Here is a 24,519-nt window from a genome sequence, read left to right as displayed (position 1 = left end):
AGGTCTAATATCTCTCCTAGGCTTGTATTTAGCAATAGAATATTATGATGCCACTGGTGGTAAAGAAAAAATAGTATCACTCTATATCTCTGGGCTAGACTGAAAAGTAGACACTAGTGTAGACTCTTCTCCAATCTATAATTCAACATGGGTGCTTGAATTTTGTTGGTTGATATCACTAAGCTTATCTGGAGGTGAAGCACTAGGTTTGAAGAGAACCCGAAGCATGGCAGATTCATCAAACACAATATCCCTGCTAATTATAACCTTTCTATTTTCTGGACACCAAATTTTATAAACTTTTACACCAGGCTTATAACCTATAAATAAACACTTGGAGGATCTAGGTTCCAACTTTCCATTATCAACATGACCATACGCAAGACATCTAAATATCCTCAAATCAGAATAACTAGCAGGAGTACCTGACCATATCTCTTGTGGAGTATTTTTATCAATTGCGACTGAGGGAGAGCAGTTAATAAGAAGACAAGCTGTGGAAGCAACTTTGGCCCAAAAAGACTTAGGTAAACCAGCATTAGAGAGCATACAACACACCTTCTCTATTATATTCCTATTCATTCGTTTAGCGACACCATTCTACTGTAGAGTATGGCGAACTGTCAAGTGCCTCATAATTATTTCTGACTTACACAACGCATTAAATTCATTAGAATAGAACTCTAAACCATTATTAGTCCAAAGGCATTTTGCCTGCTTCCCTGTCTGCTTTTCAATCATAGTTTCCACTCCTTGAAAGTAGGCAACACATTATTCTTTTGCTTCAAAAAGAACACCCAAACTTTCTGAAATAGTCAACAAGTAATTAGCGCCTCTTCTAACAGGTACTCTAGCAGGACCTCAGAGATCAGAATGAATATAATCAAGTATGCCCTTAGTTGAGTGGATGTCTTTAGTAAATCTGACTCTCTTCTAATTCCCAAAAATATAGTATTCACAGAACTCCAAATTGGTAATACTCTTCCCATCAAGAAGTCCTCTCCTTCTTGGTTTAACCATCTTATTTTCACTTATATGCCCAGTTTCATATGGCAAAGATTAGCAACGTCACTTTCTAACAGAGAGGAGGTAGAAACAGTTGCATCACCTATAATAATAGAGCCTAGCAGGATATACAAATTTAAAGAATTTCTCTGTCCCTTTATCACAACAAGATTACCTTTAGTAACCTTCAGGACTCCACCTTCACCGGTGTACTTATAACCGTTCGAATCAAGGGTACTCAAGGAAATAAAATTTCTCTTCAGGTCTATGACATACCATACATCACCAAGTGTCCTCCCAACCTCATCAAATATCTTGATCAAGATTGTTCTAATACCAGCTATCTTACAAGGTATGTTATTTCCCATCAACATAACACCTTTAGATACTATTTCGTATGTTGTAAATTAATCTCTGTTACGACACATATGAAATTTGCAAGCTGAATCAAGAATCCAATCCTCATACGGTTTTGAGTTCCCATCAAAAACTACCAATATTTCTCCATCACTACCGCTATCTTCAACAAAACTGGCTTCATCAGACTTCTCTGGTTGGTTTTCCTTTGGTTTTGGAGCTTTTCTTTTTTTCTCTATTTTGTAACTTCCAACACTCGGATTTGATATGGCCCTTCTTCTAGCAGTAATTATAGGTTTTGTTTTTGTTTCTGGATTTGACCTAATTCTGTCACCACCCCCAGAATTCCTCTCGCGAGTCCTTCCTCCTCAAACAATGAGACCATCTCCTTGAGTCTCCAACCAATTCATAAGATGTTTCTTCTTTTTCTTAGAGAACAATGCATCATAGACTTTATCAACCATTAGGGTATCACAACTATATAAAATCTTATCCCTAAAGGTCGTGTATGATGCAGGTAGCAAACATAACAAAATCAACCCTAGATCTTCCTCATCGTACTTAACCTCCAAAGTCTCTAAATCAGAGATGATTTCCTTAAATACAGATAGGTGATCCTCCCAGGATGCACCCTCTGACATGTGATGGGAATAAAGACATTGCTTGTGATGTAACTTTCTTGTTAGTCTCTTCGTCATACATAACAATTCTAGTTTCAACCACTACGCAACGGCTATGGTCTCCTTTAAACATCCTGTAGAATTTTATTGGATAAATGAAGGTGGATCTGAGATAGAGCCTTCCGATCCTTACATTGTTTGTCCTCGTCCGTCCCCGATATGGGCATCTTCTCAAACCCTAATAAAGCATCATCCAAATCTATTTGCACGAGCATAACCCACATCTTAACTTGCCATAACCAAAATTTGGTGTTGCAATTGAACAATGAATATCATACTTCATGGTATCCATCCCCGAGAAAATAATCGAACAGGCTCTGATACCAGTTTATTATAATTCGAACAGAATAAAGCAAACCACAAGCAGAAAGAGAACAAGAACAAATAGATTTACGTGGAAACCCTTGTGGGAAAAACCACGGGCAGAGGTAGAGGATGTTTCACTATAATAAAAGGAGAGGAGTACAATGTGGAGAGACGTAATTTCTGAATACACAAATCAACCCACTAAATGCACTTATATAATATGTGCATGCAAATAAGTCCTAGGCCCAAAAATATAAAGGTCCGTACTTTCAGGTCCAGACCAACAAAATTTGGGTCACAACTCTAACATGTGTAAATATTAGTTTTGGAAAGAAGAAAATGAATGATTATTTCCCAAAGATGAGTTATAGGTGAAACCTTATTATTTCTCCTCATGCAGAGTGCCAATGAAACAATATATACTCACACTACTTCATAGGTACCAAAGCTTCAATAGAAAGAAAAATTTCTTGATTTTTCTGTTCACTTTTGTTCTAATTTCTTTTCTCGTCTTTTTGATTTCCAGTCACATTTTTTATGTGATCTGTATATGACATGTGAGTTTGTAGTCACAAATATTTTATGTAGATTTGTTCTTGTGTATTGTGACGGATAATGCAAAACTTAACATTAATATATGTCTATGAAGAAACTTAAGCATGTATATATTTTTTGAAGTTGAATGCCGACAGATAAATACAGGTCTGTTTTTACACGTACAAAAAGATATGATATTACATGATTTTTAAAGTAGGGAGTTGTGTATTTAATTTGCTTGTTTGCTCCGACTACCATTTATATTCCGTCTAGAAATTTATGAAGATACAGGGTACGATTATTGATAAAATGTTCGATGAATATTTTTATATTTAGATATAAAGAAAGAATTCCTTATCATAAATAAAGTTAACGTACTTGCAATGTTCTTTGATATTTTCTCTTTAATAAAGCCTTGCAGCCACAGAAGAGCATCATGAAACGTAGGTCACCAAAAAGTGCTCAAAAATTGTTATTACTGTAAAATTGACCAATCAAGTCGGAGGAAGTTGCTCTGTCAGGCCTAATCTGGTTGAAATTCACTTGTAGGGTTACGATCCAATAAAGATGTCTGATAAGGAGGAAGGGAGGGCCAAAGGAAAGACGCCAGAGACATGAAAATTCATGTGAAGAGGAAACCATCATCGAGAAAGAAAACATTGAAGCAATTTCATTTGAAAATTCCATGGATAGAGATCTCAAGCTGCCGCAAGAAAAGGTGAAAAAGTACAAAGGAGTTAAACAAAGAAAGTGAAGCAAGTGGGTGGCAGAGGTTCGAGAGCCATGAATGAATGATCGAGATTGGATAGGAACATCAACACTGCTGATGAAGCTACTTTGGCTTATGAAAAGATAGTCATTAAAATGAAAGGTGTTGAGGCCGTGAATCCACAAACAAAGAAAATCAACTTCATGAATCCACCGTCTTAATCCACAGATGATGTTAGATTTAAGAAATGATTTGTTATTTTGTTGTAGATCCTCTAAATTATGTTAATTAAATCTTGCTAACTGCCAACTTAGTGGAATGTTTTTTCTTTTTATATTGGTTGGATTGTACCCTTTTCTCTGTTGTAAAGATCTGAAAGTCCATATCATTGTTTGTTTTGGTCATAGTTTTTCTTTTTAGCTGAAAGCAATATTACTTAATTTGTACACCAAAACTCAACTAGATCGAAATAAATCAACTAGCATTTTTATCTTGAATGAGAACTAATTGTAATTTTAATCTCCCAGGTTCTCATCCATATTAGTGTTGAGTAGGTGATCACATTATATTCTTAAATGCATGTCATTAATTTTTATTTTATTTTCCATAATTGACAAAAATGTTAGGAAAATCCAAACCAATATCAAATTGCTAACAAGAAGTTATTCAGGTCAAAAATCATGATGTTCTATTCAAATTTCAGATTATAATTTCTTTTCCAACACAATTTTTACTTTTGAAGTTGTAAGTACGATAGTTAGGCATGAACAATGTCCTGACAGTCTTTACAAAATGTATAATCTGACACAATTCTATGTTCAGCTCTAACTCTCCATAAATTCTAGACAAAGTCTCCCGTGTATAGCACATCTTGTGTACTACATAGTTTTTTTCAATTAAACATTTGTCAAAAATTGTTCACGAAATGAACTTTTCTGAATGAACATAATCCTCTTCTTTCTCCCATCATTTACAATTCCTGAATGAAGAAAAGCCTAATAGACAAATCTTTCCTAATTCTAGGTGACTTTTCAGTTCCTCGATTTTTCATAGACAAACTTTTCATTACATTTTCCTGATTTGATCTCTCCTTGATATGAGAGTTTCAAGACACAAATGTTATATACCTAACTTACGCTAATTTAGATATATATTCGAGATTTTGAGTTGTTGTTTGAACTGTTTGAACTTTTGTATGACATCATAACTTCTTCTTTGTATGATAAATTTTTTCTATTAAAAGAAGAGAAAATGCTTTGTTTCCACGCTAAACTATAAACGAAATCGTTGAAACACACCCGAATTTTAGGAGGGTCCTATTACCGCCCTGGACTAATTAAAATCGTATTTTTGGCAACCTTAGAACCTATGTGGCACATTAGTGTGCCTACATGGACCTTCAGTGTGTTGATTCACTGATGTACCTCGTATTTGCGACGTAGGCACTAAGGTTGCCAAAAATATGATTTTAATTAGTCTAGGGGGTAATAGGACCCTCTTTAAGTTCAGGTGTGTCTCAACAATTTCCTTTATGGTTCAGGGTGGAAACAGTGCATTTACTCTTAAAAGAAACTAAACACTAGAGGAGATTCAGAAAAGCAGATCTAGTATTTTACATGAGTTGGTATTTTGTGACATATGATATTGAACGTAACATAAATGTGTCTTTATGAAATGTAAGTATGTATATATAGTTTAATTTAAAGTCAAATAATGATAGATACATATGGGTAGATAAGTACGCATTGTTATACATGCCGATAGATACAATACATGACTCATGGGGTCGGCGATTTTTTTTTTGGTTAAATCTCATGGGCAAAAACCTGAATCCCTTGCCAGAGGCTCACCATTCATCTTTATTTTGGTGTGACTGTGTTTCTATCCCTACACGCAAATCCTCTATTCTTGAGCTTCTACTTCCTTCCCCTTCTTGTAGAAACCTTCTGCACACTCTTAGAAGGTGTCTTTTTAGCCAGCACCTTTTTGGTTATTACAGCATTCTGCGAATCTTTCCAATTTGGAGTCGTTCTATAGCAACCTTTGTGACCTCATTTGTCTTAGTGAAAGCCTTTGCATTAGCAGGAACGGCCTTAGGATCTGCCCTGGCAGCAAGGTTATCCTTAGCAGCTGGCTTTGCCTTCGGTTTGACAGTGTTTTAGGCTAAGCCTCAGCAGCAGACTTCTTCTTCGATGGTGCAGGATTAGAAGTTAATTGAAGTTTGTAGGAGCTCTTAATTACTTTCATCAGTTTTTTAAAATTTGGTGGAAGATTTTTCTGGTTTTCCTCAATGGATTTGATAATGGCATACTTCTTTCGTCTGAATTCTGCCCATTCTCAAACCTATTACGGCTAACCTCACACACCTCTTAGCCGGGTTACTATTTCCCTTCATATATTCTAATACGAAAATGAACTATAAAGATGAGAAACATCAAAAATGAAGTATATGCCCAGTTAACAAAAACAAGTTGCAGTTTGCTCTAATAAAAAACATGCAGTAAAACCATTACCACTAAAAATGCTGTAAGACTATACCAAGTTTAAAACATCAAATAATGTACAGAAAAAATAAAAAAGCAATAACAATCAATGAAATTTAACCTCCTACGAATGTTTTAATCAATCAAGTTTAACTAGATCCACCTTCTATCTTTCAGGGGTTAATTTTCTTTGACGGTGGCTCCAGAATATTTGTCAAAGCATTGGCACCATTTATTTCAATGCCTGCCTCATCATAAGCCACAGTAGCTTCCTCGGCAGTGTCAAAACTTCCCAACCAATGTCGAGTATTGTTTATTTGTCTCGGATCTCTGCTGCCCACTTGCCCCATTTTCCTTGTCTAACTCCCCAGCATTTCTTCATGTTTACTTGAAGCAGCTTCTTCTCTTTGGATTTCTTCTTTGAAATCACCCTAGTCCTTCCACTTTCAATCATGATTTCCTTGATCCACAACTACTTAGGTCTCTTAGACTTCTCTCCTAGAAGCATTTCGCCTCGTCACTAGACGATTTTGTGGAGTCATTGTCCGTCATGTAAATACTAACAACACGCGGCATGACAATAGAACTTTTACCCGCTTTTTTGGTGGATATTTTTACTCTCTCAATTTTTGAGGGTTTTTCAGCTGCCACATTTTAGTGATGCTCATCATTATAGGCCACTGCTTTATGAAAGAGAATGTCACGACCCGAACCGAGGCCCTGGTCATGACGAGCATTCCAAACCATGAAGGCCCGGAAGCCCTTCTCTATCTGGTAGTCTTGCACAATATTCATATAAATAAAGAAAATGCGGAAATACAAATTAATACAAAATCATGGTCATACTTTGAACTCAATTTAATGATAAATAATTAAAATCCAACAACTCTAGAACACTTTTAAACCCGTATGCGAAATCTCTATTACATGCTAAAATGACCACTGTCTAGATCTAGGACAAGGGCCCCAATGGATCTAAATAAAAATAAATAACATAGTCTGACATAAACAGGCCTTCTGGAATAGAGAAGGCTCACTGCTGCACAGTCTCTTTTTTCTAAAATCTAAACTGCTTTGTTGGACCTCTAGATTGAGCCTCAGACATTGGAAGATAGGGGGTCAATATTGTTGTACTGGTACGTAGAGCAAACCTAAAATAATAAATTTTTATTAAAAATATATGAGAGCAATTTAAAACAATTCATAAATTTATCATATGGTAAGAATCAAATGGGCATATTTAAAAGACTCTATAAAATAATCTGAACTCTGTGACACATCTTTATTTTACTTCTGCGCTAGGTGGTGTACCCTAGAACTTTTAAATTTCATGGGCTATATGGAATCTACCATTAACTCAACAGCCAATCCCCGAACACGAGTTTTCCGCAAGGGTCGAAGTCTCTGTCTCTACTACGCCACAGGATCATCGCTAGTGTAAAATAATAAAATACGCGTATTGGCAAAACACGATTTTTAGGCAATGAGTCAGTTGACTCGTGCCTTCTTCAGGTAACCACCTAACCCTCTTTAAGCTCATTGTTTAACTCTTTAAAACATGTTTTCTTGGAAATGAAACTCTGAAAACACTAGCTCTGTTATCGCTTGTGTTTATATGGTATCGTCATACCATTGACTTGCAAGTCGCATCTCTGAGCCATTAATAGCTTATTATAATTCTCTTCTTTCAAAACATAAGGTTTGGGACCACCATATCAATAAATCATTTCGAAGAACTCTTTCTTAAAACTCATGTAAACACATGCAAGAAACTTTGTTTTTCAACATTTCAAATACTCAAGGTGTTCATGTCAAAGTTCTCAATCACATGCAATTCTTTCTCTTTTAAACAAGGATATAGTTATATCAAGAAACTCCCTCTCATCATCTCTAAATCATGTTCAAATACTATGTTATTAAGAAAAATCACTTTCAAACCATAAAACATGCATTTCAAATCATTCCTAAAAAGATCATAAACTTCAATTTATCACGAGAGGGACTTCATATTTATGCTCTCAATCAATATTAAAAACTCAATTTCATACATATACATATGAGTATAAATTAGTTTAAGGGGAAAGGCCTAAAGGCCAAATAAATAATAGAATTGAATCATTCAGAATGCATAATTTAAAATATAGATTCCAAAACTCCTTTATAAATTCATGCTTGATAAACCTTAAATCATATTCAAGTTTTTACATAATCCCATGTAGTTTTAGGATAAATCCCGCGTACCTTAGGATATGAATTTTGGATGAACATTTGCTATTGGGATTCTACTTGTGTTTCTAATGGATGATTCTTGAAGCCCTCGTATTGAAAATTCCAATTCTTGAATCAATTTCGAGAATTGACGGTCATATCTTGAGTTCCCTTGGATATTTTTGGGTTGAAACCCTAAGGAGTGTTCTTGATGAATTTTAAGGAAAATATCAATAAAGTGGTGATTTGGGAGTATAATCCTGGTGTTAAGGATAAAAAGGGGTGGGGGAAAATGACTAAATTTCCCCCTTGGACGTGGATTATTAAAAAACTGAAACAACTAGGCATCAACGCGATAAGCGAAGCGGTGCATCGATGCCATCAACGCGATACCTGACGTGTCGCGCCCTAATCGTGCCAAGCCTCAGTACTTTTGCTGGCAGTTTCTGCACAAAATTGATAGCTATGGGCGATGCGGCGCACCAAGATCATGTTGGTCCACTATTTTGGGACACTAAACAACGTCTAAGCGCGGCCCAAAAAAATTCAAAACATGTCCAAGATGTACTATCGACTTACCCCATCGTGAAAAAACTTAAAAATTTACTATCAGGGGTCGGGAAGGTCATAAAATAGCTCCTCAAAGATTTGAAGCTCAAAATGAGACTAAGTCCTTTTGACACATAGAAATTTTTTCAAGTTTTCAGCTCTATAATCATGCTACTAGGAGATAACACATGATGGAATTTTGTGGAGTATTACATTATCCCCCCTTTGGGATCATTCATCCCCGAATGATAATTTGGAACACAGACAAGTACGATTTCAAGTACACTAAAGGCATAAAAAGAATAGGGGAAAGATTTTATGTTTTGTTTCGTCATCCATCAGATCAAAAAGGTTTGGGTATCTAGCCTGCATATCATCTTTTGGTTCCTAAGTATCTTCTTCCACTTTCTAATTTTTCCACAGCACCTTAATCGAAACTATTTCCTTGCTCCTCAACTTCTAGACCTGACGCTCTAGAATAGCAACGTGTTCCTCCTCGTAAACCAAGGAGTCTGTCACATTGATCTTTTCTACAGACAACACTAAATAATAAACTCCAATGCAGTTATTCAGCATGGATATGTGAAATACGAGAGGGATAGAAGCCATACTTGTAGGAAATTCTAACTCATAAGCAACCCCACCTATCCTTCTCAAAATCTGATATGGCCCTATATATCGAGCAATCAACTTCCCCTTTTTCCCAAATCACATAACTCCCTTCATAGGAGAGACTTTGAGAAACACCCAATCACTAACCTCAAATTCTAACTCCCTTCTTCTCACATCGGCATAGGATTTCTGTTGACTCTGAGATATTTTGAGTTGTTCTCTAATGATTTTCACTTTCTCCATTACCTGATGAACAACATCAGGCCCAAAAAACCACATTTCACCCACTTCATACCAGCCTATCGGTGACCTCTATCTTCTCCCATACAATGCCTCTAAAAGATTCATCTTAATACTGGCATAGTAGCTATTATTATACGCAAAATCTATCAATGGACAAGTGATCAACCCAACTACCTTTGAAGTCGATCACACATGCCCTCAACATATCCTCAAGGGTCTGAATGGTATACTCGGCTTGCCCATCTGTCTGAGGGTGTAAAGTCTTACTCAGGTTCACTTGGGTACCTAAACCCCACTAAAAAGATCTCCGAAATTGTGAAGATAATTGAGTACCTTGGTCATATATGATGGATACAGGTGCCCCATGCAAACAAACTATTTCTTCAATGTACATCTTGGCATAATTATCTCCCAAATAATTAGTCCTCACGGACAAAAAGTGGGTTGACTTGGTCAACCGATCTACAATTATCTAGATAGAATCATACAAGTTTTGGGACCTCGGGAGTCCCATAATAAAATCCATATTGATCATCTCCCACTTCCATAGAAGCAAGGCTATCTCTTGGGAAGTACCACCTAGCCTCAAATGTTCCACTTTAAGTTGTTGGAATTTCAAACACTTGGAAACAAAGGCAGCCATATCACGTTTCATATTATTCCACCAATATATAGTTTTAAGATCATGGTACATTTTACTAGAGCCTGGGTGAACAACATACCTCGAAGTGTGAGATTCATCAAGGATCCTCTCTTGCAGACCATCTATATTCGAAACACACAGCCCACCTTGGTATCTCAAAATTCCATCAGCACTAATTTCAAAAGATATCACCTTCTATTGACCCAAATCCTTCTTAATTTGCATCAAGATGGGATCTTTGGCCTTCTTTTCTTTTACTTCAGAACAAAGGGAAGATTTAGCTACCTCATAAACAAATACTCCCCTATCCTCTAAATCCAAAAGTCGGACTACTAGATTTCAAAGCCGATGAATATCCTTCACCATTTCCCTCTATCCTTCCTCCACATGAGAAAGACTGCCCATAGATAATCTGCTAAGGGAATCGACTACCACATTCGCCTTGCCTGGATGATAGTATAGGCTCATGTCATAATCCTTCAAAAGTTCCAACCAACACCTCTGCCTGAGGTTCAATTCTTTCTGCGAGAAAATATACTGTAAACTCTTGTGGTTAGTAAATATATCAACATGTACTCCATAAAGATAGTGTCACCATATCTTTAGTATGAATACCTTAATCATTAATTCCAAGTCATGCACAGGGTAATTTTACTCATGCACCTTCAACTGTCTAGATGCATAAGCTACCACCTTACGGTGCTGCATAAGAATGCACCTATGTTGCACACGGGATACATCATAGTACACAACAAAACCCTCTGTACCTTCCAAAAGATTCAAAACAGGAGTATTTGTCAACTTGTCTTTCAACTTCTTAAAACTATCCTCAGAGGAGTCAGACCATACGAACTTCACCTTTTTCTAAGTCATCTTAGTTAGTGGAGCCGCTATGGAAGAAAAACTCTCTATAAACCTTCTGTACTACCCTGCCAAACCTAAGAAGCCCCGAATGTCAGTTGGAGTCGTGGTTCTGGGCCATTTTCTCACTGCCTCAACCTTTTGAGGATCAACCTTAATTCCTTCACTAGATATAACATGCCCCAATAAAGCAATAGCGCCAAGCCAGAATTCACATTTGGAAAATTTTGTATACAACTTATGATCTTTGAGAGTTCGAAGGATAATTTGGAGATGATTGGCATGGTCCTCCTCACTCTTAGAATAAATCAAAATAGCATTAATGAAAACTATGACAAACAGATCGCACCCTAAAGCTAGTTAAAATGATCATCAATTCTAGGAAGGGGATATTTATTCTTGACAGTAACCTTATTCAGCTGACGATAATCTATACACATATAGAGGGAACCATCTTTCTTACACACGACTAGCATAGGTGCACCCAAAGAAGAAATACTAGAGAGAATAAAGCCTTTGTTAAGCAAATCTGTCAGATGCTCTTTTAACTCTTTCAACTCTGCAGGAGCCATTCTATATGGAAGAATAGAAATGGGATGGGTATTTGGCAACAAATAAATAAAAATCTATCTCCCTATCGGGTGGTACCCTTGTGAGATCTTCAGGAAAGAACTTCATAAATTCATTTACCACAGGGACTGACTGAAGAGAAAGACTCTCAATATTAGAATCTTTTACTAGGGTCAGATGATGTAGAAAACCTCTGGAAATAAGTTTACAGGCTCTAAGAAAAGATATAAACTTCCCTCTAGGTGCTAAAGAATGTCCCTCCCACTATATCAGTGGCTCATTATGAAAAGAAAAAGCAACCTTCTGGGTTCTACATTCTAATGTGGTATAGCAAGAATAGAGCCAGTCCATTCCTAAGAAAGCATCAAAGTCAACCATCTCAAGCTCTATGAGGTCTGCCACAGTATCCCGACTATAAACAGACACAACACAATTTTTATACACTCTCCTAGCCATAATAGAATCACCCACCAGAGTGCAAACAAAGAAAGGTGCTACAATTACATCAGGCTCAAACCCAAAATCAACTGCCATATATGGGGTCACATAAGACAGGGAAGACCCGAGATCAAGTAACATATACACATCATGATAGAAAATTTGTAATATACCCGTTACCACGATTGGTGAGGCTTCTGCCTCCTGGCGGTTTGTCAAAGCATACAACTGATTGAGACCACTTTCTGTATCTAAAGGGGCACCCTGGGGCAGCAGTGGTGGAGTAGAGGAATTAGCCTGTGACTTAGATCCCCCAACATACCTCTCGCTGTTGGATAATCCCTTGGGATATGGCCTGGATGACCACACAAATAATATACCATGGCGCCAAACTGACATCTTCCTGGATAATTTCTTCCATATCTTTCACAACACAGGTATGATCAAGGGGTATGAGCTACACTCCCCTGTGACTATGTAACCTGTACTCTCGACCTATGACTAGACTAAATATTCTGGAATTACCGATCAGTTAGAGGTCTAGGTACTAGAGTACTAGCTGCAGACTGAGCATTACCCTAATTCTTTTTCGTGTGCCAGCAGTTCCCCCAATTACCACCCTTTTGCTGACTATAATTATGGTCTGCTAGCCTAGCCCTCTTGGCTTGCCTATCCTTTTCCTTTGTCTCAGCCACCTTCTTCTTCTAATCCTTTATCTATTGAATGTGGACTGATAATTTGGAGAAGTCCATATCTCTGTTCAGCATGGGCCCCTTGCTTTCTAGCACCAAGTCATTGGAAATACCGGATGCAAATTTTCTCATTCGGGCTCTTATATTTCCTGCTAACTCCGTAGCATAACGGGCTAGTTAGTTGAACCTTAGAGTGTACTCCTTAAGGATCATTTTTCCATGCTTTATATGAATTCTTCCACTTTGGCCTCCCTTATCTCCTGAGGAAAGAATCAATCTAGGAAGGCTTCTACAAATTCATTGCACACTGAAGGCTCGGCATTATCACCCTTCAAATCTTCGAACTCATTATACCATTAGTTTGACACATCCTTCAGTTGGTATGCTACTAACTCCACACCTTCAACTTCATTCATGTGCACAACTCAGAAAATCTTTTCCAACTCAACAACAAACCCTTGAGGGTCCTCTTTAACTTTTGAGCCAATGAACATGGGTGGGTTCAATATCAAGAACTGAATAGCCCGAGTACTTTTAGACATTTCAGATACCGAACCCACATCTTCAGACCAACGGGTCTGAGAGGCTACCAGTTATGCAATCATATAAATGGACTACCTAAACTCAGCATTTGAATTGTCCCTCTGAGAAGGTTGGGGATGGTTAACATTTTTCCTCGGGGCCCGAGATGGAATGGAGGTACTCCTATAGTAGGGACAAATTTTGGAGTGTGGGCTCTTTTATGGGTCTGCATTCCATGGGTTAGACGGACCTCTTCTAGTTGAGAATTTTTCCCATTGATTCTATGGGAAGGTATAGTGATTTTCTGAAAGACAAGAGATCATTGATTAGGGGACATACATACTCCATGGCACAAACTAAGTCATGAAAGAAGTGAGATATTCTAAAAGAAGAGAGACATTCTAAAACGCCTAGTAGCCTCCCACTTATAAGTATGGAGCGCTACACACCCATAAACAATACTCTACCCGACGTGAGTTTGTAGACACCCTGAGACCATTAACCTCGGTCTTATACCAAGTTTGTCATGACCCGAATCGAGGCCCTGGCCGTGACGAGCATTCCAAACCATAAAACATGCATTTCAAATCATTCCTAAAAAGATCATAAACTTCAATTTATCACGAGAAGGACTTCTTCATTATCCTCTCAATCAATCTTAAAAACTCAATTTCATACATATACATATGAGTATAAATCAATTTAAGGGGAAAGGCCTAAAGGCCAAATCAATAATAGCATTGAAACATTCAGAATGCATAATTTAAAACATAGATTCCAAAACCCCTTTAAAAATTCATGCTTGATAAACCTTAAATCATATTCAAGTGTTTCCATAAGACCATGTAGTTTTAGGATAAACCTCGCATACCTTAAGTTATGAATTATTTATGAATGTTTGCTTTTGGAATTCAACTTGTGTTTCTAATGAATGATTCTTGAAGCCCTCGAATTGAGAAATTCAATTCTTCAACCAATCTCGAGAATTGATGGTCAAATCTTAAGTTCCCTTGGATTTTTTTGGGTTAAAACCCTAAGGAGTATTCTTGATGAATTTTGAGGATAATATCAATAAAGTAGTGATTTGGAAGTGTAATACCATGTTAAGGATAAAAAGGTGTGGGGGGAAAATGACTAAGTTGCCTCCTTGGACACGTATTTTAAAAAAACTAAAATAACTGTGCATCAACGCGATAGGCGACTCGGCACATCGATCGCGCCAAACCTTAATACTTTTTCTTGGCAGTTTTTGCACAAAATGGACCAATGCGATGAGTGATGTGGCGTGCCAAGATCGCGTTGGTCCACTATTTTGGGACACCGAACAAGGTATAAGCGCGGCCCAAAAAATTTGAAACTTGTCCAAGATGTACTACGACTTACCCTATTCTGAAACAATTTAAAAATTAACTATCAGGGGGCGGAAAGGTCGTAAAATAACTCCTCAACGATTTGGATCTCAAAATTAGACTAAGTACTTTTGACACTTAGAAATTTTTTTAAGTTTTCAACTCTATAATCATGCTACTAGGAGATAACACATGGAGGACTTTTGCAGGGTGTTACAGAGAAGTCCATCAGATCCGACATGTTATATAAATTTTTTTAATGAACTTTTATTAATAGGAAGTGATTGCGTTATATCTCCTCCATCTAAGAGTGGGGAGATTCGGACTTGAATTTCCTATATGAGAAGACACGTAGTCCCACGGTAATAAAACTTCCACTCACTCCACGTATGCGCTGGCTCTCTAAAATAAGGTGATTTGAAAGAATTTTTGAAAAGTACAATGTACAATCCGCGTGTATATTGTATGTGAGTTTCAATTTTCTAAATGAAGAAAATATGAACGGAATGTCAATTTATATAAAGCGATAAACGAATAAACAATCTATACAAAATAATAGCAAATAAATAATTTATGCCACATAAATAAAATAAATCAAGACAATTAGTATGGAACAAATAACAATGTATAAAAATGTAAATATTTACCAAAATCTTTAATGGTTAGAATCCTGCATTACCTTAGCAGAGTCTCCAAACTGTCATACCCGATTTTTACCTAAGGTCAAAACGAGAACGACATTATGGACTCTAAAAAAATTAATTTATATAGAGTTACCACCTAATTTTAAAGGAAAAATAGGAAACCTATTTATTTATTAACCAATATGACTTTATTTGATCTACAAAACCAGATTGAATTCTAGGTAAGGATTTTCCGAAGGGAAGGGGTTAGGCACCCTTAAGATTCCACAAATGTGGTTTCCGGCCAGACTTAGGTTCATTAAACGATGAATAAAAAATTCAATCTTTATAAATACAAATATAAAACATGTATTAAAAGGTTATAAACAATTTATATGTAAAGAATGTGTAAATTACATATTTTATCATAAAATTATGTGTATAAGAAGTGTATTAAGATGAACAATAGTATATAAAAAACATGTATGAAAAGAAAAGATCGAATAAAGAAAAACTTGTTTTAAAGAAAAAGATTATGTAATATTTTTTAGTGTAAAAAGTATGAATTATTTGATTAACTATTTAAGTCAATTTAATATAAATATTAACGGCCTAAATTTGCCTAACGCGTGATGAGAATAGCGTAAAGAATATCCCGCCCAACACCCCAAAAATAAATATTTCACTATAATTAATATTTGTACAATTGTGAAAGTGTAAAAATATAAATATAAAAATTAAAGCCTTCTTTGAATGCAATCCCCGATGAGTATTTCTAATAACTTGTATAAACACTTGTAAATAAAATGTTAGTAACAAACAAATAATTATCAAAATAAATAAAAAATATGTGTGCATATATGTATAAAAAATATATTTTTCATAAAAATAGTGTGCTTGGATTAAATTTTAAATACTTCATAGCTACGAAGTGGTCGCTCAATTGATTAGCTGTCCTAAATCGTCTTGCCAAGATACGAATCGTAAAATCTTTTGCGTTGTTATAAAATTGTCATTACCCAAAAATTATTTATTTTATTACGTATTTATACGTAATACCCATATTTTTATTTGCAAAGGCCTAAAAAATTGGCGAAAAATTTCTTCATCTGCCAAGTGCTGATTCTTAGTATAAAATAATAATTTTGATGAAATAAAGTGTTCTTTTGTAATGGAATGACCTCAAATATCCATACAGAGAAATAATTTCATTGGCTAAGAATTGTGTATTTGTCAGTATTACCAAATAATCCAAGAAAAAGATAAATTTGCTTAAACAAAATTACAAGGTAACAACAAAGAATAAAGAATAGAACACCAACTAAAGCAATCATCAATATACTATTAGCAATCAGTAAAATTTTATATAATCTACGTCCTGAAATCTAAAATACTAAATAACAACAATGACACAAGCAATATTAAAAGAAAATTAAGAAATTAAATTTTAGTTAAACACCATGTTCCATGTAAACAAAAACCATGGCACAAAATTTTGTAATTAATGATTTTAACCAACACCGACGTATTACTTCACAATAATTAAAGAAACGGATTATAAATATATATTAATCACTTAGTCAATAGCAGTGGTAATGGATCTTGATGGATTTTCTAGTAGGTTAGTTGTTGGGTGTTGGTAATGTGGTTGCTTGTCGGACTAGAGAGAGAGAAGGACAACGTGTTGACAGGTCGGAGTTATGGAGGTTTGTGGCTGATTGGAGCTCGATGGAGATGGTGGATTAAGGAGGCACAGGATGGTGTGAAAGCTGGAGAGAGAATAAAAAGGAGGACGAATGGAAAGAGGACGAGAAGAGTATGTTTGTGTCCTTCTTCTCCGAGATAAAAGAGACGTGCAAAGCAGTACTTAAAAAGAAATAAAATAATAAATAAATACCTTAACAAATCGATTTTTCAAACGACTCTCCTAGATTTGGGAATGTAGGTTGGATAAAGTCAAAAAGATAAAGAAAGTGGGGCTTACTAAAGAAAAGGTAAGGAAATAAAGAGATAGATATATCTCATGTCTTTTTTTTTTCTCTTGTGTGTGTGTGGTGTATTTGCGTGTGTATGTGTACAAAATATACCCCTTCCTTTTTTTTTTTTATAATAGAAAGCAAAATTACTTTCTACCTAAAAAAACAAAAAAAACTAACCTCTCTTTTCTATTTAAAAGCATAAATATCTCTTTTAACTTATGTATAAAAATTTCTTTACCTAAAAAAAAATAAAAGTCTCAACCCTTTACTTCAAATGTCACCCTTTTTTTTAAATATGATGAGATCTTGAATTGACGAATTTATTGCTCTGCATATTAAAATAATTAAATCGATTCACATTTGTAAGTCGTATTAAATAATGTGAAAAATAATGAATGCCGATGTATAATTATAGAAAAATATAAACAATAAATAAAAAATATAATTATCCTGAAAAAATATATTATGCTATAAATAATTAAAATTATACTATGCAGTAATTAATTGCAGTGTTATACTATGTACGTATGCAAATGACTGTGCAAAAATATTAAAATAATAATAAACTGATAAAAACTCTAAAATTTCCGAAACTAAAGATAATTATCAAAAAAATTGTTTAAAAATTAGAATATGACAAAAATTGATGAAAAATCATAAAATGATGACAATTATCAATAAATTGATAAAAATTTGAAAAAATGTGTGAAAAATCACATTTTATGCCATTAAACGATCACGAAGCCTAAATACGTTAATTTCGCGTTCGGAGAGCCAAAATTCATTAGTCCAAAAGACATAGCAAAGAATTCGAAGTGACCATACCAACTTATGAAGGTTGTCTTTGAAATTTCACATTCTCTGACTCTAAGCTGATGATAGCCGGATCTTAAGTCAATCTTAGAGAAAGAACTGGCACCCTGACGTTGGTCGAATAATTTATCAATCCTGGGGAGTGGATACTTATTCTTAATTTTGACTTTGTAAAAATAATGGTAATTGATGCACATTCTAAGAGAACCGTCTTTCTTACGCATGAAAAGGATTGGAGCATTCCATGGAGAAACACTGGGTTTGATGAATCCCATATCTAACAGATATTTCAATTGTTCTTTCAATTCCCTAAGCTCAGCTGGATCCATTCTTTAGGATGGAGTTAAGATAGGTTGAGTATCTAGAAGGAGATCTATTTCGAATTTAATTTCCCTTTCGGGAAGAACTTCGGGGAGGTCTTCAGTGAACACATCTGGAAATTCCCTTACTGTTGAAACGGACTCCAGACTTGGAGTGTCAGAACTAGAGTCTTTAAATAAGACAAGATGGTAAACACACCTCTTAGATATAATTTTTCTCGCCTTTAGATAAGAAATAATCTGACCCCTAAGCACAGAGGTACTACCCCTCTATTTAATGACTGGTTTATTGGGAAACTAAAACTGAACTACTCTATTTCTGTAATTAACTGAGGAATAACATGAATGGAGCCAATCCATGCTCAGAATGACCTCAAAATTAGTCATCTCTAACTCCACAATATTCACTGAGGTAACTCTATAGGAAACTTTAACCGCGTGGTTCCTGTATACCCGTCTGGCTACAATGGAGCTACCTACTAGAGTTGACACTGAGAAAGATTCTGCTAAAGATTTGGGACTAAAACCAAAATTGACTGCTATATAGGGGGTTACAAAAGAGAGTGAAGATCTGGTGTTTAATAAAGCATTAATACGGAGATGAAAGACCTGTAATGTGCCCGTAACTATGTCAGGAGAACTTTCCTAATCTTGTTGGGACTAGAGTACATACAATCTGTTCTGGCACTAACCAGTAGTGGCATTGGAAGTGGTGCCCTTCTTAGTTGGTTGACCTACTGGAGCTGATGATATATTGGACTGGCTTTGTTGGCATAAATCCATTCCCCTATGATCCTACTAGACAATGTCTAACCCTGTGGCTTGGCTTGCCACACCCAAAAAATACATCACTACCAGCCTTACACACACCCTAAAGATTCCTGCCATATTTTTCGCAAAGCTGATTTATACGGCCACTGTTCACGCTACCCAATTACTTAGAGCCTGGTGCTCTATCCCAACTGTTATTCTTGAACATTGGCAAAGGCGCACTAGCTAAAAATACAGCTTAAGATGAGAATTTCTGATGGAACAGAGAACGGTTTCCACTCCCTGGCCTCGACCGAGAAAAGTTAAAACTACCTATTCTAACTCTTTTATTGTCTCTCTTTTTTCTTAAGCTTCTCTTTATTATTCTGGTGCATGAACCATATAGATAGGTTCATATCCTTAATCAACATAGTAGTCCAACACTCCTTGACTACACTATCAGATATACTTAAAATAAACTTACTCATTCTAGTCTTATTATCAGCCACCATCAAAGGAGAATACCTCGCCAGCATAGTGAATTTAAGTGAGTATTCCTTCACACTCATATTGCCTTGCATCAAATTAATGAACTCCTACGATACACCAAAAACAAATTTACTCATTATAAACCTATTAGCAGCCACCATTGAAGTAGCATAGCATACTAACTAAGTGAAATTAAGCAAGTATTCCTTCAATTTCACACTGCTGTAAGACCCCACAAAGTTCCCTCGTAGTCCAGGCCTTAGAGCATGTCAAGTGAAGGGTAATTCCAGCCCTAAAAGATTGAAAAGAGACTTCCTAAGTGATTGGTATTTAAACCATATAGAATTTTATTAAATTTGACTTTTTATAAGGTAGAGAGTTAAATTATCTTTCCAACGATACCAATTTTTTCCAAATCCGGCATCGGGGTAAGAAGTTATGGCCTTTTTACCGAGAGTTGTTGGAACCGCCCAGGTGGGACGAACGATCAGACGGACCATCAAGTCTTGGAACATCGCGACCAAGGCAGATACTCCCTTTTCTAGCCCAAGTGTGATGGCCAAGATAACGGTCCATCGGGTTTACGATAGACCATCGCTATGACCGTCGCGCTGAGTTATTGAGGCCTTACCCTGGCCATCGTGCGACGGACGATCCGACGGACCGTATCTCCGACCGTCGTAGCCCCCGTTCAGTATTTTTAACTCGTTTGAACAAGGGGATTTTGGGTTTTTTTTCCTTTTAACCCTCATATATATTCCAAACGAACTTGATAGCGTCATTATCTCCCAAAATATCCAAAGGCTAGGATTTCTCCCTAAAGAGAAAATCTAAAACCCTTCTCCAAGAAATCCAAGAACTTACCATAGATTCAACAAATTGAGTTGAGATTTGAGTTCCCCAAGTTCAAGGATTGCAAGAACCCTCTCTCAAGAGTAAGAAGAAGAGTTTAGAGCAAGTTTGTTCATCCAATTTCATAATCTAAGGTATGTGGGATTTTAAACAAGGGTAATCCTTTCACCCTTGTTCCCAAAGGCTTATTTAAACTGCACTTTCTCTGCAATTTATCAGATTTTACATGAAATTAAATTGGGGGTTTTCACCCATTGTTATTGTTGCAAGCTATTAATGTTTCCCTTGAATTGAGAGTCTAATGGCATGATTTTTACATGTTTTCTTGAGAAATTGCAGCTGGGTCTATACCCCATGATTTGAATCCTTAAGAAGTTAATAGTTCAAATGTTAGAGATATTGAAGTATATGAATATATTGAGATTTTGAGACAAATTGTTGAAATTTCCAAATTTCTACATGAGTTATGAATCTATATGCTATCTATTATGATTTTGATGAGTTTTAACTTGAGATTGAATTATGGGTTATTAAGCCCTACTTGAGACTGGGGATTTGATGAACTCTTATGCTATAAGCACCTGTGATTTGAGTGTTCTGAGATTATTGAGAAATGTTTTGACCTAATGGTCATTGAGTTTTGCAATCCACTCTACTACATGAGATTACCAATTTGATTATTGGGTTCGTGGTGAACTATGTGATTATTTCTAAAATTGGATTTTTACGAGATGAGCGCAGATAATCTAAAGGGAGTAGTATTTATCACCGAGCGGGTAAGTTACTACGGTTTCTTACCTCAAAACTATGTGCCACCATAGGTTGGTCTTGAGGCCGAGTTTATGATTATAATTGGTCTTAAGGATGAGTTGATATTGAGCCTGAGGCCGAGTTTGTTTAGTGATCACTTGACCTAGGTTATACTTCCTAGAAAGAGTATGACGCCTCTCCCTACTGTGAGGCCTCTTCCTTAGAAGAATAAAATGTTGGAATCCATGTAGCTCTGATGGTTTATATTGGTTAAGAGAAACACCCTAAACTAAAGTATTTTCCATTTAGATAAGATATTTTTCTATAAAACTAAAATACTTTCCCTTGATATGAGTATTTTCCCCTAAAGCTTAAAATGGGATATTTTCCTAACATGAATGAAATGCCTTTAAGTATGTTCCAAAGTTATATGATTTCGAATTCCAAATATTTGAGTTCAAAAGAGTTATGAGTTCTTAAGCATTGAAAAAGTTTTACTCTCCGTGAGACATATGCATGAGCTGAAAGTATTGCTTAAAGTTTTCTTTTGCCTTGAGTAATGAGAATAAGAGAAGAGTATAAATTTCAAAGATGAAAGTATAATGACTTACGAGATAGTGTTACATGTTCCATTTTACATGATTCATGAGCTTTGAATTTTATACTTATTCAAGCTATGCCAGTCATTACTTATTACATGCATGATTTGATTAAAAAGTATTGATGTTGTTTTATATAAATGCATTCACCCCCACATACTCAATACATTCTCAAGTGCTGATCCATATATACTTCTATGTGCTACATTGTCTTATAATGTAGGTTCAGGTGCTCAGTCCCAGCGTCGTCAGTGAATTCTGAGTACCTCTGTCTACATCCCTTCAATGGTGAGTTCTCATGGTTCGAGGACCTATCGTCAGACATTTCAGCATTTGAGAGACTATCTTATTACTTTATATTCATCTCGAGTCAATTGGGGACCTATCCCAATGGCTCTCTAGCTCATGAATTAGTAGAGGCTTTGTCAGACTAGTTATAGATTGTGGTTGTGTTGAGAATTCCAGTATTGTGGTCGTTTGGACTGAGCATTTTCTTTGTATTTCCTTTTATATGATATGACTATGCTAGTGTTTAAATTATTTCATCTTGAAATGAGTTTTATTAGTAGAAACAGGCTTAAAGTATTAGCTTGGGGATATTTTTAGATTTAAGCACCGTGTGACATCCCGAGAGACAATTTTGGGTCGTTACAAAGTTGGTATCAAAGCCTAAGGTTTTAAAGGAGTCCTAGGGATTCTGAGAAGTCGCGTTGAGTAGAGTCTTAACCATCGTTGCGTAGCGTGCCACATCTATGAGCAAGAGGCTATAAGATGTTTTAGGTAAAAAAATTGTTTCTTCTTTTAGATTATATCTTGCTTACAGTTGTCCCTCTCATCTAATTATTCGTGCTCTTCTATTTAAGAAAATTCCTCTCCAAAGAGCGAATGTCCATGGAAATAATGATGATCAACCCCCACCCATTGATCTTTTGAATAAGACTGTGTCTTATACTGAGTTTCAGGTGACCTTTCAGGCGTTAGCCCAAGCAGTCACATTAATGTTCGGGAAAATAACCAGGTTGCAGTTGCTAATCAGCAGGGAGGTGATGTAGCTGTGGCTAGGATTCATGATTTCATACGGATGAATCCGCCAAAGTTTTATGTATCTAAAGCAGATAAGGACCCACAGTTGTACCTTAAGGAGGTAAGAAAGATCACACAAGTGATACATATTTCCAAAGAAGAAAGTGTTGAGTTGGCATCCTACAGGATGAAGGTCATTGTATATGACTGGGTTGTATCATGGAGGAAGGGTAGAGGTGAGAATGCCGCTCCTATGACTTGGCAGGTGTTCCAAGATGCATTCTTGGAAAAGTTCTTTCCACTTGAGATGAGTGAGGCAAAGATTGAGGAGTTTCTGAACTTAATACAGGGCTTCATGACTGTTAAGGAGTACTACTTAAAGTTCAATCGGTTGGCCAAGTATGCTCCTGTTCTAATTTCTGACACCCCGGCTAGTATGAGCAAGTTTGTGATAGGTGTTTCTGGTTTGGTGCTGAAAGAGTGTAGGACTGTGATGCTGCATAGGGATATGGATCTAGCTAGGTTTATAAAACATGCCTAGTAGATAGAGGCGGATAATATTTGGAAGAGAGATCTAGTGAGGGGTAACAAGAGGGCTATATCTGAGCAATATGAGTTTAGCCATCCTACGTTCCATGGAGGGAAACACCCTCAGTTTAAGAGGCGTCCATCTATACTAGCGCTTTTATCAACTAGAGCTACCGCTCCTAGTAGCAGGTAGGAGAAAGGGGGTAGATCCTTTATGTCTAGGTCGCAGAACAGTGTTGGTAATAGGCCCCGTTATCCTCCTTGTGCTAAGTGTGGTAGGGATTACCCCGGTGAGTGTTTCGTAGATATAAGGGGTTGTTTTGGTTTTGTTAAGAATGCCAATGGATTTAGAGATTTTCTTCATGCAATACAGGGGAACAGAGATGCCCGACCTTAGGCATAGGTTACTAGTGCACCAACTCCTGCACCCCATCCCGCCCTTTCTCATGGTACTTCATCCAGCACTGCTGGCGGCCAGTGCTAGAATAGATTCTATTCCTTACCATCCCATTAGGAGTAGAAGGCCTCTCCCGATGTTGTTACCAATATGCTCCGTATCTTTTGCCTTGATGTCTATGTGTTGTTGGACCCCGGGTCAAGTCTCTCTTATGTGACCCTATTTGTAGCTATGAATTTTAAAATGAGTCCCAAAAAGATTCCTGAGCCTTTCCTAGTTTTTGTACCCGTCGGGGAGTCAGTTGTTGCTAAATAAGTGTATAGAGATTGTCCTATTACTGTTCTTCATAGAGTCATACATGCGGATTCGATAGAGTTAGACATCGTGGATTTTGACCTTATTCTAGGTACGGATTGGATTCATTCTTGTTATGCATCTATAAATTGTCGTACTCGTGTGGTTAAGTTTTAGTTTCCTGATGAACCAACTTTTGAGTGTTCTGGGAGTTCGGTATCTCCCAAGAGTCATTTTATCTGCTATCTCAAAGACAAATAGCTAATATCCAAGGGTTGCATCTATCACCTAGTTAGAGTGAAATACATTATGTCCGAGGCTCCAACTATTCAGTTAGT

At 36.4% G+C, this 24,519-nt stretch overlaps 1 pseudogene; it reads right to left on the bottom strand.

Annotated features, from left to right (window-relative positions):
* Positions 1 to 1,412: 1,412 nt before the first annotated feature.
* Positions 1,413 to 24,519, bottom strand: part of LOC124897730 — a 103,574-nt pseudogene continuing 80,467 nt past the window's right edge.

This window comes from Capsicum annuum, chromosome 1 (genome assembly GCF_002878395.1).
Source record: "Capsicum annuum cultivar UCD-10X-F1 chromosome 1, UCD10Xv1.1, whole genome shotgun sequence".
Classification (NCBI taxonomy): Eukaryota; Viridiplantae; Streptophyta; class Magnoliopsida; order Solanales; family Solanaceae; genus Capsicum; species Capsicum annuum.
This window is presented reverse-complemented; position numbering and strand designations above follow the sequence as displayed.